A 15183-nucleotide genomic window follows, 5' to 3' on the forward strand; every position below is an offset into this window, starting at 1 on the left:
TGCATCAAACAGGGTAGTTACTGAACATGTGGGTACATGGAGGAGGATACTGCACTGCACCCACCCACATTTCATATAAAACCAATCCTCATGCTCTGGTACTAATTGGTTCTTTTTATACCTTTCACCATTTTTGCTATTCACTGTACTGTTAAGGGTGAATTTTCATTGTTTCACTTCTGCAAAAAGACAGAGTTTAGCATTGGAGACTCCCTACAGCCTGGCTGGAAGGGAGGCCTACACCCATGTGTCCTTCTAGGAAAAAGCTCTTTCATAGGATGCCTCCCTGCGTCCCAGGATGTGTGGAGGGCTCTGTGCCCTACCCAGGGTTCACCTCAGTATATTAACGGGAGCAGAGGCTTCTCTCTGATAGAACAGTACCACCCTCCTGCAAGATGTCTATGATGGTTTGTATATGCTTAGCTCAGGGAGTGGCAATATTAGGAGGCGTGGTCTTGTTAAAGTAGGTGTGTCACTGTGGGCATGGGCTTTGAAACCCTTTTCCTATCCACATGCAAGCCAATCTTCCCCAAGCAGCCTTCAGATGAAGATGTAGACCTCTCACTTACTCTGGCACCATGACTGCCTGGATGCTGCCATGCTCCCAGCTTGATGATACTGGTCTGAGTCTCTGAACCTGCAATCCTGTGTCCATTAATGTTGTCCTCATAAGAGCTGCATTGGTCATGGTGTGTCTGTTCTCAGCAGTAAACCCCTAACTGAGACAATGTCAATGTTCCCTGCTCCAGCTTCCTGGCTATAGAAGCTTCACACATGAGCAGCATTCTCTTGGGATATGGGCCTAATAGGCTCTAGGCTGTCTGCTTGATCTGAGAGTGTTAGGACATCCTGCTCCTAAGGGCATTGTTACTGTTCCCATGCAATACTGTGAAAACATCAGCAGGCTCCTGCTTTCTTACCCCCCTGAACACAATGCTGCCTTTTCCAGGAGTGGATCCAACAGCTCTCAGAACCTCCTCAGGAACTATGTGTTACCCAAGGATTACCTGCACTTGCTTACACACCCCTATTCTGTGTCCTGAAAACTTTTCAAAGCCCATTCATCTGAGACTGGTGAGTTCAGGACAGTAGTCCCAAGTGTCTTGTCCTACGCTGACAGTTCATTCTCATGAGGCATCACTTACCCTTGACAGAGGATTTTTCCAAGGGGCATTGGATGTGCAGGAGAATTGTGTGTGCTGACTCCTGTCAGATCAGCACAGGATACCATCAAGGCCCCATTTGCTCTTGATTTTGGAACTCATGGTCTTGGCACTGTCTTGTTGTTATTTAGGTCCCTGTCAGTCCCTAATTGAATTTTAGCATGGGAACCCAGGGCAGTTGTCTACAAAGATATTCCTAGTATGGGCCACATCTTCACCTTGCCAGACATAAAGCACAACAAAACACCAGGCAGGCAGAGAGCCCTCAGGGGCTGGAACTGGCATGTTCAAACACTCTGGCTTGACCTTGGCCAGCACAGATTCAGAGAACATCTTCTATGTAGGAAGATCTCCTTCCTCCTCTCAGAGTTTAGGACATCTAGAGGTAGGCTAAGGTGCTGGCACAATGTGAGCAGAGGCAGCACTCTGGGCTTGTTCAGTGTCAAAGCCTCCCTGCCACCCCTGTATCACAGTCACAGCAGCCCATCTCATGAGAATTCTAGGGCTGCTGATATCCTGGATGAATAATCCATGTTCTGCTGCTAGTTTCTTTGCTTCCACATGGACAACTGAGAGAAGAGATTGATTAAGTGTAGGTGAGGAAGCCCTGCAAATATCTACTTGGTGTTAATAAAGACAATGGGTTCTGACTGGCAAGATCTTTGAATTAGATTTTGAAAAATGCCACCTAGGAACAGTTAGTAGGTACTCTCAGGAAGGTGCAGCATGGTGGGCACAATGGGACAGGATCCCTGAGGCTGGTGCAGTGGGACAGGGTCGTTGGGGCAGGTAAAACTGAGTAGGAAACGTGAGCCAGGAACAACCGGGCAGGGACCCTGGTTCAGTTACAACAGAGCAGGAATCCTGGGGGAGATGCAAGGGGGCATGATTCCTGGGGAAGGGATCTTGTAGTTGTGGCCCTGTGGCATGTGCAACTGGCAGGGACCCTGGGGCAGGTGCACTGTGACGTGCACCCAAGCTGGAATGTTCAGACAGGTGTGTGTTTGCTTCATGCAGCTGCTGTCTGAAGTAGAGAACACTGGCAACTGCCCCAGAGGGGATTTTGGGAACTCCTTCCAAGAATCCCTTAGCTCCTAACTGAGAAGCTATACATTCCACAGATGGACCTTTATTGAGATGAGCAGATTCTAAGGGAGCTGCCTTGAATGAACAGCCAAAGAAAGCAGAAATGAAGAACAAGCAATTGCAGCAGACATGTTCGTGTGTTTTCGACCAGAAAAGTAGGAAAGGAAGAAACTGATTAAGTCAAATCACTTCTCTGTCTATCCATCCATCCATCCATCCATCCATCCATCCATCCATCCACCCACCCACCCATCCATCCATCCATCCATCCATCCATCCATCCATCCGACCATCCATTTCCCTGAGGGAAGTCAGCTTTTCTTTCTGAGAATGTCGAAGCAGCGCTCCCTTGTGGTGACAATGAGGATTGCAGGCAGTGAGATAAGTTGGTATTTATTGATTGATTGATTGATTGATTGATTGATTGATTGATTGATTTCATCTGCGATAGACTGCCACTTGTGGCCAGTCCCCATCTGCATCAGCTGTACCATAAACCCAGTCTCAGTGTGACACAGAAAAGGCCTAAATGGAAAGTATGTCCTCTCTCTAAGCGACACTGTATAATAACATACTCTGGACTGCAGGTCAGTCAAGGCCTGTGTTTAGGAGACTTGTGGACAGATGAATGTCTGTGAGTCTGGACTTAGACTCTGTGGAGGGCTCAGGTCACCTGACTGTCCTGAAGCTTCCCACTGTGATTTATTTCCCTCCTACAGAGCCAGACACCTGAGCAACTGCATTTCCTGGTTATCCCCTAATCCTCTTACACTGTGTAGTGTGTTCAATCTCAGGGAGGGCCTGGGAATCTGAGAGACACCACTGAGCCCTCTGGGCCTGGCTGACTCAACCTGAGGCTACTCTGTGTGTCTTCATTTTGCTCACCCTCCAGAGACCTCAAAAGTCCGCAGTGAGCTTGCTGAGAGGTCAGGAACCTCCATATTGGCCCAAGAGCAACTGTCCTCTTTTACAGGTTCATCCACAGAGCTTGTAATTCTGATTGGTGCAACAGTCAGGAAGAGTGAAAGATGTCATCTCCCAAGGACAAGTGCTGTGCTAGTGGACACTGAGGAACTTCAGGGATCAAACCCTTCCCCATTCTTCTCCAGCCTCTCTTGTTCTTCGTTGAGATGTTTCCTGCAGATCTAAAAGATCCAAGCAATCCATGACATAGTTTGAACATAATCTCGACATTTTATTCATTGCCTGATAACTAAGACTAGGTAAAATTTATTTATTTATTTATTTATTCATTCATTCATTCATTCAATCAATCATTCGTTATGCATACATACAGGGTAGCTGTATTTAGAAAGACCAGAGAGGGCATCAGATGTCATTAGAGACATTTGTGAGCCTCCATGTGTTTGCTGGGATTTGAACTCAGGACCTCTGAAAGAGCATTCAGTGCTCTTAGCCACTTATCAATCTTTCCATTTTCCAGGCTAACTTTTTTACTTCCAATAATGTCTTCTTTATTCAGGTTACATCCTGATCCCAGTCACTCTCCCTCTTCCCTTCCCAGTCCCACCTTACAAATCCTTTCTACCATAATGCTCTCCCTTCTCTTTGGACAAGGGGAGAGTCCCTGGGTACCACACCACCCCGGGACATCTAGTCCCAGGTGGCCCGAGCACATTCTGCCCCACAGATTTACAATCAGGCAGTCCGGGTATGGGGAACAGATCCAATGGCAGGCAACACAGACTGAGACAGTCTTGGATCTACTTGTCAGATGACCCACATGGAGACCAACTGCAGATAGCTAACCTGGCTCTGGGGTTGGTTGCACAGGCTCTAGCATACTCCATGGTCCAAGGTATCTGACGGTAGGGGACTTCTTGTAGTGTTTTAACCCAACCAGTTTCCTTGTCACTCTCCCCCCACTCTTCCACAAGACTTCCCGAGCTCCATCTGAGGATTGGCTGTGGCTTTCAGCCGCTGACTGAAGCCTCTGGAGACAGGTGTGCTACTTTTCTGTCTGCAAGTAAATCAGAAAGAATATCATAAATAGCGTCAGAGGTTGTGTCTGTCACATGAGACAGATCTCACTTTGTGTCAGTCATTGACTGGTTGGTCCCTCAATATCTGCTTTACCTTTATCCCTGCACACTTATTGGCAAGACAGATTTCGAGTTGAAGGTTTTGTGAATGTATTGATGTCTCCTTCCTCTTCTAGAAGTGTTTCTTGTTACAGGAGGTGGCCATTTCGTTTTCATGCTCTGGTAAGCCTGCAAGGGAGGCTTTGTGTTGGGTCCAGTAGTTAAAAGCAAGACCTGGGAAGAGGAACGGCAGAGTTGTGATCTAGGACTTCCTGCATCAGCCAGCTCTGGGTCCTGGGAGCCTAGGCAGGCTTTGCAGTCATAGAGCTCCATCCACTGCCCAAGTCCCATCCTGACACCTTCTCCATCTCTATTACAGACCATTGTAATTCTGGCATAGTCGCTCTGTCCTGGGCCCGATAGGCCATCCTACCCTGGAAGAACAGAGAGTTCAAGGACGGCCAAATTTCACTTAAGCAAACTTGTTCTCAGACTGTGTGGTTGCTCTGTCTTAGCTCTCATAACACACTTCCCTCTACGTTGCCTTAGGCTGTATCCTCCAAGCATCCCACCATGCATCAGCTCCATATCCTGACGAACCTACCTTAGGATCCCTGATAATTCCAGATACTTTAATGTTCTCCCAGGATAGACTGTGGCCTCTGGTGTGGCTCACATTGATCCTAGAAGTTCTTGGGATCCTCCATGCCATGGCATAGGATGTCTCTGAATCCGCACTGGCCTGAGGGATTCCATCTGGCACAGGATTCTCTCCCTATTGTTGAATTTTGGCTCTTACGTTTTTCAGGAATGGCTCTGCATGTGGTCAACACACACTACCCTGGAAGACCAGAGAGTTCAAGGTCGGCCAACTTTCACTTAAGCAAACTTTTTCACAGACTGTGTGGGTCCCATCAGCAGAGAGTAGCCTCCACATTGCAATGATGTGCAAACTTCTGCCTTTCAGCCATGATGGACTTTAGGATCTACCCTGAGGACCCTCCACAAGCCACAGGTGGGTGATGTGTAAATTGGGCATGTTATTGGGTCAGGTCTTCAGTGCAGTGCCTTAAGCTGACAGCCTTTTGGGAGGGCATATGCTTCTCTATTAAATGAACTGGTTCCACTGTTGGCCTGGACTCTGCTGTGTCTGCCGCTCATGCTCTCCTCCAAGTCTCTAACTGTCCCTAACTCTCCTTGACTGGCTGGTCAATCAGTCTTCATACCAGTCTAGAGCCATTCTATAAACACAGAGCCCAGACTGTCCTCTGCCGACGTTTAACAGGGCTGCTGGTTTAGTGTCCTGGGTTCCCTATGGGGGTGCAAACTCAAGTTTCTTAGGTCCCTATGTGTCTGACAAAAAGCCTTTAGAACAAGGTAGATGTGAAGAAATCAGGAAATAAACTCCTGCAGTACTTCATGTCTACCACTGGAGGGCTCTACACTTTTCTGGTCCTGGTGTGCTACTCAGCAAACCCTCTCACTGGAAGGCTCTGTGCCTGAAGCAGAGAACCTCTGCTAAACACAATGTTACCAAGAAACTGGCTGTATCTTCATGGCAGCCTGTAGAAGATTCTCCACGACCCTGAGGACCCAATTGGGAAAACTTAGGTAGGCAGGGTGTGGGAGCCACCAGGGCTGTATGGAGACCTTACCCAGAATTTGATCTCCAGCTGGGCATTCCGATTAACATGACCCACACTCCTATGAAGGTCTCTGGGTGGCTCCTGATGAGTTGGGGGAGGGGGGAGGACAAGGAAGCTGGGTCAAGACAGAAGCACTGTCCTTACTCACTGCGTCTGGGCTTGTTCCTGCCCTAACTGTGAAGCAGGAACCAAACACCCACTCCTCATGGGACTGTCCGTGATGAGGCCAGCTGAGGATCTGAACCCTCAGCAAGAAAGACAGGAGCTGTATGTGCCACAGACCAGAGCACAGTGTCCCGCATAAGCCCATCTCTCAAATGATGCCATCTCCTCCCCAGAGTGGCTCCAGTCTGGGTTAGGAGTGGGTCATGTATTCCGAGCTCTCTGCTACTCCTGCAAATACAGCAATGGTGCCTTCTCATGCTCATCTATACTGAGCCTAGGGAGCAGCCAGAGGTCATACTCATGGGAATTCAGACTCAGTTCAATCTGCTATCCTGTAGCCCATGAGTCTGGACTCAACTTTAGTGGTCAAGGCCAGTGGTTTATTTCCTGGACAAGACTTTGAGAATGTTAGTGACACATTGTATGCCCTTGGCTGGCCTTCACACTAATACCCTGAGTGACCATTCCAGCCTGCCCTCAGGGATTCAGATCAGCATTGGCCAGATCAGGCTCTTTGCTACCTGTTCCTATAGCTCACCTCCACTGTAGTTCATGTGTCCTGGCTGCTGCAGCTGCTCCAGAAGCTACCAGATGTCTTCCCACAGAATCCTGTAGTCCCTGTGGGCTCATCCACAGACATCTCACACTCTCCCTGCTGGGAGTTAGGCTGGATGCCTGCTGTGTGGGAGCTGCCTTGGCTTGTGGAGCAGAGTCAGAAGCAGTGGAGGAGATGTTGTCTGCTGCTCTTAATGTCCTCAGGGCCCAGGGCTTGCCTGTGGTGTGGTTGTGGTCCAGCTCCAGTTAATCACTGATATAAATTCAGCCCGTAGAAGCTGCGGACCCCATGAGGCACAGGGAGGACCATGACTGAGGGAGAACCATGCAATCCAGGACCCTGTTGGGATCAGGGAATATTCCAGGTCCCCTCTCACGCAGGATGCAAGGCTAGGAGCTCTGTGTGCCCTGACACAGGGGCATGGGACCGTGACTCCCATGAAATGCTCCTTCATACCTATTACATCATCAGCTTTGAGAAGGTCTTCCTCAGTAAGAACATTCCACACTGCTTGCCTCTGCCATCTGGCTCTCTTTTCCAGGGCTGCATGCCCTCAGGAACATTGACATGTCTTCTATGAAAATTAATATTCTGTTAAATCATTTTGATAAACAGTTCTCAGCATGATATCTGTGTCCAGAAGTAGTCATCAGCAATTCTCACGGGGACAGGGAATCAAAATATTCCCCCTGCTCTTCATCCTCCTCTTTCTCCTCCTCTTCCTTCTCTTCCTCCTCCTCCTCTTCTTTCTCCTCCTCTCTTCATCTTCCTCCTCCTCCTCCTCCTACCCTCCTCGCTCTCCTCCTCCTGCTGCTGCTGTGCCTAATGCTGCTTCTGCTATTGTTGCTACTCCTGTTGCTGCTGTAGTTTCTGCTGGTGTCTTTTCCATTGCCATGTGTCTGAAATCACCTACTGTTTATACTGAGGACATGAAAGAATTTCCAGATGACACTGTGAAATAGACAAGACAATTTATGCCAAGCAAAAAAGACAGTGAGGTAGAATTCTTAGCTTACCATTTGGGGCTTTTATTTGCCTTACTATATTATAACTTCTTTTTTCTACTTCTCAGTTGAGGTTTTTGAAAGAAACCGATTAGAACTACTACCTATAAAATTCAATAGATCAATAGGTCTTAGGAACAAAAAAAAACCAGTATGCAAAACAATATGCATGCATGCAGGATTCTGACCATCAACTATAACCCACAAACTAGGTTGTTGATACTTATTCAATGAAAAACCTTGTTAATTAGTTTTGAGGCTTAATGGAATTGGATGTTACATTTGAAAACATAAGACTCTGTTCTGAGGCACTTGTGATTGATGACCACATGTGAAAATATCAGTAGCCCCTGGAGGAGTCCATGAGCCCATGAACCTCTTGTCCTCACCTTGTGGGAGCTATTGGCCTAAGGGGTAGCTGGAGTCCATCTGAAGCGTTGGGCCAACTAGAAAACTCTGTAGAGTGGGGAACTCATCAATCCTATTGGGTCCCTGCTGGGAAGAGGAGAAATCAAGAAGAGGGAGAAGGCTTGGTGTTGGGGAAACCTCATAAAGAACTTAGAGCAGATACAAGGTAAGAATTGTGGGGAAAATGGAAACCAGAGACAGAGGAAGGACCAGCATAGAGCAAACTGAAAAGGACAAAGCACAAAGGTACCTGGGCTATGCCTGCTGCTTGTTCTCTGGACTCTCCCTGTGGCTCATTTCTGGGGGGAGATTCTGTTCTGCCCCAGGCGAGGTTTCTTTCTCCTTGGCATGCAGCAACACAGCTTTATCAGGGCATTTGCTATATTCCTGGTCCACCCCTTAAAACCTCTGTGCCGGACCCTGCTGGGGATGGGCTTATCCTCTAATGGGGCTCTGTGGGAGAGTGGGTTGTCTTCTTTGATTTCCTTATTGCTACTCTTCTCAGTGAAGATGCTTGTTGTTTGAATGCATGGGACACTCACGGCACATTTGTGATAGTGGTCCTGTGTAGGTGTCATCGGTAGAGGCCTGAGACGACCAGCCACAGTGGATCTTTTGCCTCCTTTTGGATGAGCATTCTGGCCATAGTGAGATACGTGACCATGGGAGGATGACACCCGCAAGGTGCCAAGGACTGGCAGGCTTCCACTCCTCTTTGGTTCTAATCTAAAAGCAGCAGCAGGATCAAGGCTAGGAAATGGGGCTACAACGGGACTCACTTGCTGTGCCTGGGCTGTGCAGCCATCCCCCTGGAGAGCCTGCTTTTGTAGAAAGAAATAAGTTGCCATTTCCTCATTATATTTTCTTTGTTTTAAAGAGTGTTTTACTACAGAGGCTTGGAATCCAATGCTTTTCATGGCATCCAAAATGGCCGGGTCTGGTGTGAGGGGAAGCATTTCTTCATAGGGACCTATCAATCCGTTCCAGTGTTCTTTGAACCAAGGGTGTTTCATCGCCTTTCTTGCTGTTGGTCTAAAGTTGGGATTTACCCTCAGTAATTTACTAAGGAGGTCCTCCAGTTCTTTTGAAACCCCACAGGGAGCAGGATATACCCCTGCCACTACTTGTCTCTGCAGTTCTTGGATGATCACTGAATCAAATGGGAGCTTTCCCACTACCATACAGTACAAGACCACTCCTATAATCCACATATCATTCTTCGGCCCGTCATACCGATGGCCAAGGAGGAGTTCAGGGGAACCAAAAGAGTACGTGCCGCAGTGGTGGTTTAGCATTTTTCCAGGTTGAAATTGGGTGCTAAGCCCAAAGTCGATGACTTTGACCTTTTTGTTTTTATCAATCATTATATTGTCCAGTTTGAGGTCTCGGTGAACAATCCCCTTTCCATGGCAGTAGCTCACTGCTGACAATATCTGTTCAAATATTTGCCGGGCCTCATCCTCCTCTATGTGCCCTGACTCTCTGATGTACTGGTAGAGTTCTTGGCCTTCCACCAGCTCCATTATGAGGTATATTCTCGTTTCCTTTTCAATAACTTGTATGAGAGACACTATGTTGGGGTGGTTGATCTTTCTCATTATGTTTGCTTCCATCATGGCTGGCTGGAACCACTGCTTGTCCTTTCGCAGAACTTTGACAGCCACCGGGGTTCCTGTGAGCCGGTGGTGGGCCAGGAGGACTTTGGCGTTGCCCCCTTGCCCAATTGTCCCCAATACTTGGTATTGGGAATGGAAGTTGCCCTCCTCAGAGATACTGGGCTCGGGTGTAGGGGTTGGTAACTCCTCCTCAGTCTCTGTAGGCATTTTATCAGTACTAATGCTACCTAAAAATAACAAAAATGGAATCAAATAATGAAAAAGATGGAGCAATATAGGAGCTAAAATTACACTTGTGGTACCTAAAAGAAACAAACAAAAGAAAAAGAAAAAAAACAAACAAAGACAAAGTAAAAACTAGACTAGAAAAATAGAGCAAAATTATGAAAAAGTTAAGGGGAAAATATGAAGAGTCATAAGTAAAAGCCACCCAAATAACCAACCCCAAAAGAGAAAGCCAAGAGCACACACATACTAAATGCAATGATGAAAATAAAAATCGTCATACTACAATAGGATTGGGCGGCCAAAGATGGTCAATACTATGAATAGATGTTCATTGAAGAAAAAAAAAACAGATGAAAGAAATGAGAGGAGAAAGACTGAGTATAAGACAAAACAAACAAATATAAAAAGCCAACACTTAAGGGAAAACTCCATTGAATTTCAGGACCTAGTGATCCACAAAAATCCACAACTCTCCAGAGCAAAATACTTAAAATTAAAATTAACCAACCACAAGGAATAAGGCAGTTAAATATCAGTGAATAGTAAACCTTAAACAAAGGCCGAAGAGTCAAAGTGTCACAAAGGGCAAATTTGTATCAAGTCTAAGCCAATGATTGCTTGTACTCAATAAATAGAGAAACAGGAATAATGTAAAAGGATAAAACCGCAGGACATTGAAAATGGAGATAGAGTTAATCATCCGACTGCAGAACCGTAAATAATCAAAGCAGTAATATAGCATGTGAGAACATAAAAACCACCAAAAAATGAAACCAGCAATCCATAATAAATAAATAAATAAATAAAACAAAAAACAAAACCCCAATAAGGAAATAGCCAATGGCGTGGCAATATGTGACCTAATTCTTTCTCTTGAAGTCATCCAAAAATCAATCAATCAAGAAATAGGCAGCCAGCCATCTACATAGGCCTTTAAACTGATATTATGGGGTTGGCATACCAAATGCCTGGGAGCGACTGGACAACCAGCCCAGATACTTGGGCAGCTGCAGGCCAGTGAGAGAGCCTGTCTTGAAAATAAGGTGGAGAACCTACCTCAGGAACAGCAGCCGGGGTGACTTCTGGCCTCTACACTCTCTTGCACTGAGGTGCAGGTAATATAGATACAAGGAGCAAAAGGGGATGGGCACGTGCACACACAGACACACAGACACACACACAGGCACACACACAGAAATACACAGAAGTGAACTTATACTCACACAAACTCTTACAAACACCCAGATTCACACAAAACACGCATACTTACACACAAGGAAACCTGGAAAAACACACGTCAGACACATACACACATACACACAGGGATACACATACGCACAAGAAGACATACACACATACAAACACATACACACATACAAACCTGTAAACTCACACACTCCTACATATACTGACAAACACACAGGCAAAAGTGTACACGCACTCACACACAGGCCAATCTGTCAACACACACTCTCTTACACACACTGATACATACACATATACACAGTACAGTAAAATTCGACACAACCACACACAGCTCACTAGATACAACCAAGTCGCAGAGGGCTCCACTCCACACCTCCTCTCAAAGCACTCAAAGAATTCCAGGCCTGGCAACAGCTTAATATGTGTTTGCTGGGCCGCCTCACAATCGCTCCTCATGAGGTCACAATAGGACCTGTCATGACATGGTTGGGAAGGACTCTGAGACTGTGGCTTCTATGGGCTATGGAAAGACTTTAGGCTGTTAGAAATAAAACCCTTTAAGATGTTTAGCTGTCCATAGTTCTCTGTTTTGAATGTTTACTCTGCATCCTGCTTTAAAGTCCTCATGCAGGGTGCAGGGTGTCACGTTTTCTTTGAATTCTGAAGGATTAGCCTCAAACTGATGGTATAGTTTTCTTTTTTTAAAGACAAAGCTGTTTCTAAACTGACCCATCAAGAGGACACTGTTCTCATAAGTCCTCAGAAAGGCTCTAGGTTATCATCAAACACCTGAGACAAAGCTGCAGGACTAGGCAGAGACTTGAGTTTGAATCCCCCAAACGCCTAATGGATGCATCAGCAAAACTCATAAGCTTTCTCTGTGGAGAAGTTAACATGGACCAACAGATTAGAGGGCCAGAGCCCCAACCCATGCTGGGTGGACACTCTCCTCTGACATCCAACACAGAGATCTTTGTACAGAGATCAGGAGAAGGCTTCTCTGAATAGCTGTGCAGAGCACCTCAGGCTCAGGGACTCAGGACTGACACCCATAGAATGCTGTAGAGGAACCCTTTGTGATTCAAGGGCTCATCTGCCTGGGTCCCTGAGCCTCTAGAGATGATCCCAGGACTGGGCTGTGGCTGCTTATGGGCTCAGACAGGGAGGTGCCAGGGGGTTTGCCCTTGGCTCCTGGGAGTAGAGCAGTTTTTCTTTCCCTGTCCCTGCTTTTTGAACTTTTCTTTCCTTGGGAAAATGGAAGGACTGGAAGAAGTCTGTCTATGGAGAGTGAGGCTGGCTGGGAAACTGCTCGAGGTTCTCCATTGTCATCCTGCTGGGGGTTTGGAGTTGTTGGCAGGTTAGCCTCTCCACCATTCCAATCTGCTTCTCTCCATTTAATCCATGCATCTCTGTCTCTTCGCTTCGTGACATGGTTGCACAAGTCCTACCTGTAGCTGCCACTCCAGGGCATAAATCCTTCAGTGAGTGAATTCCAGATGGTTCTGTCTAGAGAGAAATTGTACAGGGTCGTTGCTCTGTATGTAGGAAAATGGAAGAGGATACTGCACGGCACCCACACACATTTCATATAACATCAATCCACATACTCTGGTACTCATCGGTTCTATTTACACCTTTCGCGATTACTGCTATTCACTGTACTGTGAAGTGTGAATTTTTATTATGTTTCACTTCTTCAAAGGAAGAGACAGTGTTTAGCACTGGAGATTCCAAAGGCCTAGCTGGAAGGGAGGCCTTGACACACATGTGTGCTCCTGGGAAATAGCTCTTTCATAAAACGCCCCGTTGAATCCCATGATGTGTGGATTGCTCTATGCCCTATCTAGGGTTGCCTCCACTGTCGCAGGACCTACCTCTTCACAGGATCTGCACTGTTGCAGCAACTGTAATTTCAATTTTTCAAAGTCATTGCTGGTTTTTAGATTTCAGGCTGAATGAAATGAGATGTTACTTTTGAAAGCATAAGAATTTGTTCTATACCTCTTGTGATAAATGCCGTGTGTGCTAGGACCAGTAAACTATGGAAGACTTCATCAGCTCATACCACTCTCCACCTCACTTTGTGGAAGCTGGTGTTTTTAGAGTGTGATAAACTTCAGGTGAATGGATGCAGTCAGCTGCACCACGCTCTAGAGTGGGCTACACAGCAGTCATATTGAGTCCTTGCTGGGAAGAGAAGAAATCCAGAAGAGGGAGAAGGCTTGGGTTGGGGGAAGAATCATAAAATACTTAGAGGATATTAGAAGGTAAGAATTATGGGGAACTGGAAAACAGAGCCAGAGGAAGAATGATCACAGAGCAAACTGGGAAGGACAAAGTACAAAGGCACTTGGGTTTTGCCATCTGCGTGTTCTCTGGACAATCTCCCTGGGCCACATTTCTGGGAGAAAACTCTTCCCCCACCCCCTTGTAAGGTTTCATTCTTGAAGGAAAGCAGCAACACAACTTCATCAGTGAATTTCCCCATTGGAATTGGTTCATCCTTTAATGCCTCTGGGAAATACCCAGCTGGGGAATGTCCTGCTCTCTGCTGAGAGACAGCAGGAAAGTAGGTCGTCCTCTGTTTTCTCGTTGCTACAGCTCTTCTAAGTATGGCTGATTGTTGAGTGAAGACACAGGATACTTCTGGTGTGTAGGTATGCTTTGTTCACTGTGGGTGTTGTCGGGAGTGTCCTGAAAAGAAGGGCATGCCCAATGGCACTTCTGCTTCCTCTTTGACTAGCCTTATGATCATAGGGAGACACTAGGCCATTGGAAGATGAGGAGAGCAATGTGTCTAAGTTGTGTTCACTTCTATTCCTATTTAGTCCTAGAGGGAAATCAGCAAGGGTGTGAGGAATGCTGCTGTGCACTGACTGTGTGCTGTGAGGAATGCTGCTGTGCACTGACTGTGTGCTGTGAGGAATGCTGCTGTGCACTGACTGTGTGCTGTGAGGAATGCTGCTGTGCACTGACTGTGTGCTGTGAGGAATGCTGCTGTGCACTGACTGTGTGCTGTGAGGAATGCTGCTGTGCACTGACTGTGTGCTGTGAGGAATGCTGCTGTGCACTGACTGTGTGCTGTGAGGAATGCTGCTGTGCACTGACTGTGTGCTGTGAGGAATGCTGTGGTGCATTGAAGCTGCCTTTTTTCTTTTCTCCCTACACCTGCATCCTTCTGGTGGCTCAGGTTGGACAACTAGGTGCCCATGACCAACTCCTCATTGTGGATGGATTTAGTCTGGTTGGACTTTCTCAGGAAAGGTATGACTAATTGGTTACTTTAAAGCTGATTGGTTAGTCTTACTGTATTGAAGTGATATTTTGCTTTTTATTTTGAAATTTGAATTCAAAAAGAAGTGATGTAAAAGCTCTTTGTGTTTACTCATCTTCCCCTATAATCCTAGTTGTTAGAGCACATGAATCTCATTTGTGTTCACTCATAAGAATGTATATTCTTTAGAGTATTTCCTTAAATAATTACATAAATATGTACACTTATACTTAGAGCTTGTAAAATGTTTAAATATCTTAATGTTAATGTTATAGAATAGAATATATTTACCTGTTTTATAATTAATTATCATAAGTGATGTGGACAGGACATAATCTTCTGAAAGCCTAGTTTATTTCCCACACAGCAACCGGGTTGAGGAACCTAAGCACAAGTATTCTGAACATAGACTCTACTGTGACAGTGACCGCTGTTTCTTTTCTACCTAAGGCAGCTGAACTCATGACTAGTACCAGTTCCACGGTTACCCTGGAAGTTGCAAATCAAGACATCCTCTCTCACTGCCTGTCCACCTTTCTTACCCACCCATTGTCCTCCATGGTGCAGAGAGGTAAGAGCTAGTGACTCAAGCCAGGTTAGCCAATATATAGTAATCCTGTATTGAGATATGGCTCCTCCTAAAAGTTATCAAAATCTGGGGCTGGAAAGATGGTTCAGTATTTTACAACACCAGTGTTAGCTCACAATTGCCCCTAATTTCAGGGGATTTGAAACCTTCTTCTAAGTTCTTTGGACACCAGTCAAACATTCATGTGCACACATGCTGGG

General features: G+C 46.2%; 1 pseudogene across 2 annotated transcripts; it reads right to left on the reverse strand.

The window, feature by feature from the left end:
- Positions 1-2625: 2625 nt before the first annotated feature.
- Positions 2626-11510, reverse strand: LOC147997868 (sperm motility kinase Y pseudogene; annotated as a pseudogene). Of its 2 annotated transcripts, XR_015647530.1 has the most exons (7): positions 10971-11510; positions 8321-9913; positions 8052-8157; positions 6641-7609; positions 4347-4525; positions 4020-4230; positions 2626-3394 (listed from the first exon to the last, which is right to left on the reverse strand). The product of XR_015647530.1 is annotated as a sperm motility kinase Y pseudogene, transcript variant X1 (transcript). The 2 variants fall into 2 exon arrangements; XR_015647531.1 differs by lacking the exons at positions 2626-3394; positions 4020-4230; positions 4347-4525; positions 8052-8157 and having other exon boundaries at positions 7479-7609.
- Positions 11511-15183: the final 3673 nt, after the last annotated feature.

Source organism: Rattus norvegicus, unplaced genomic scaffold, assembly GCF_021556685.1.
Source record: "Rattus norvegicus strain SHRSP/BbbUtx unplaced genomic scaffold, alternate assembly SHRSP_T2T haplotype2-0000033, whole genome shotgun sequence".
NCBI classification, from domain to species: Eukaryota; Metazoa; Chordata; class Mammalia; order Rodentia; family Muridae; genus Rattus; species Rattus norvegicus.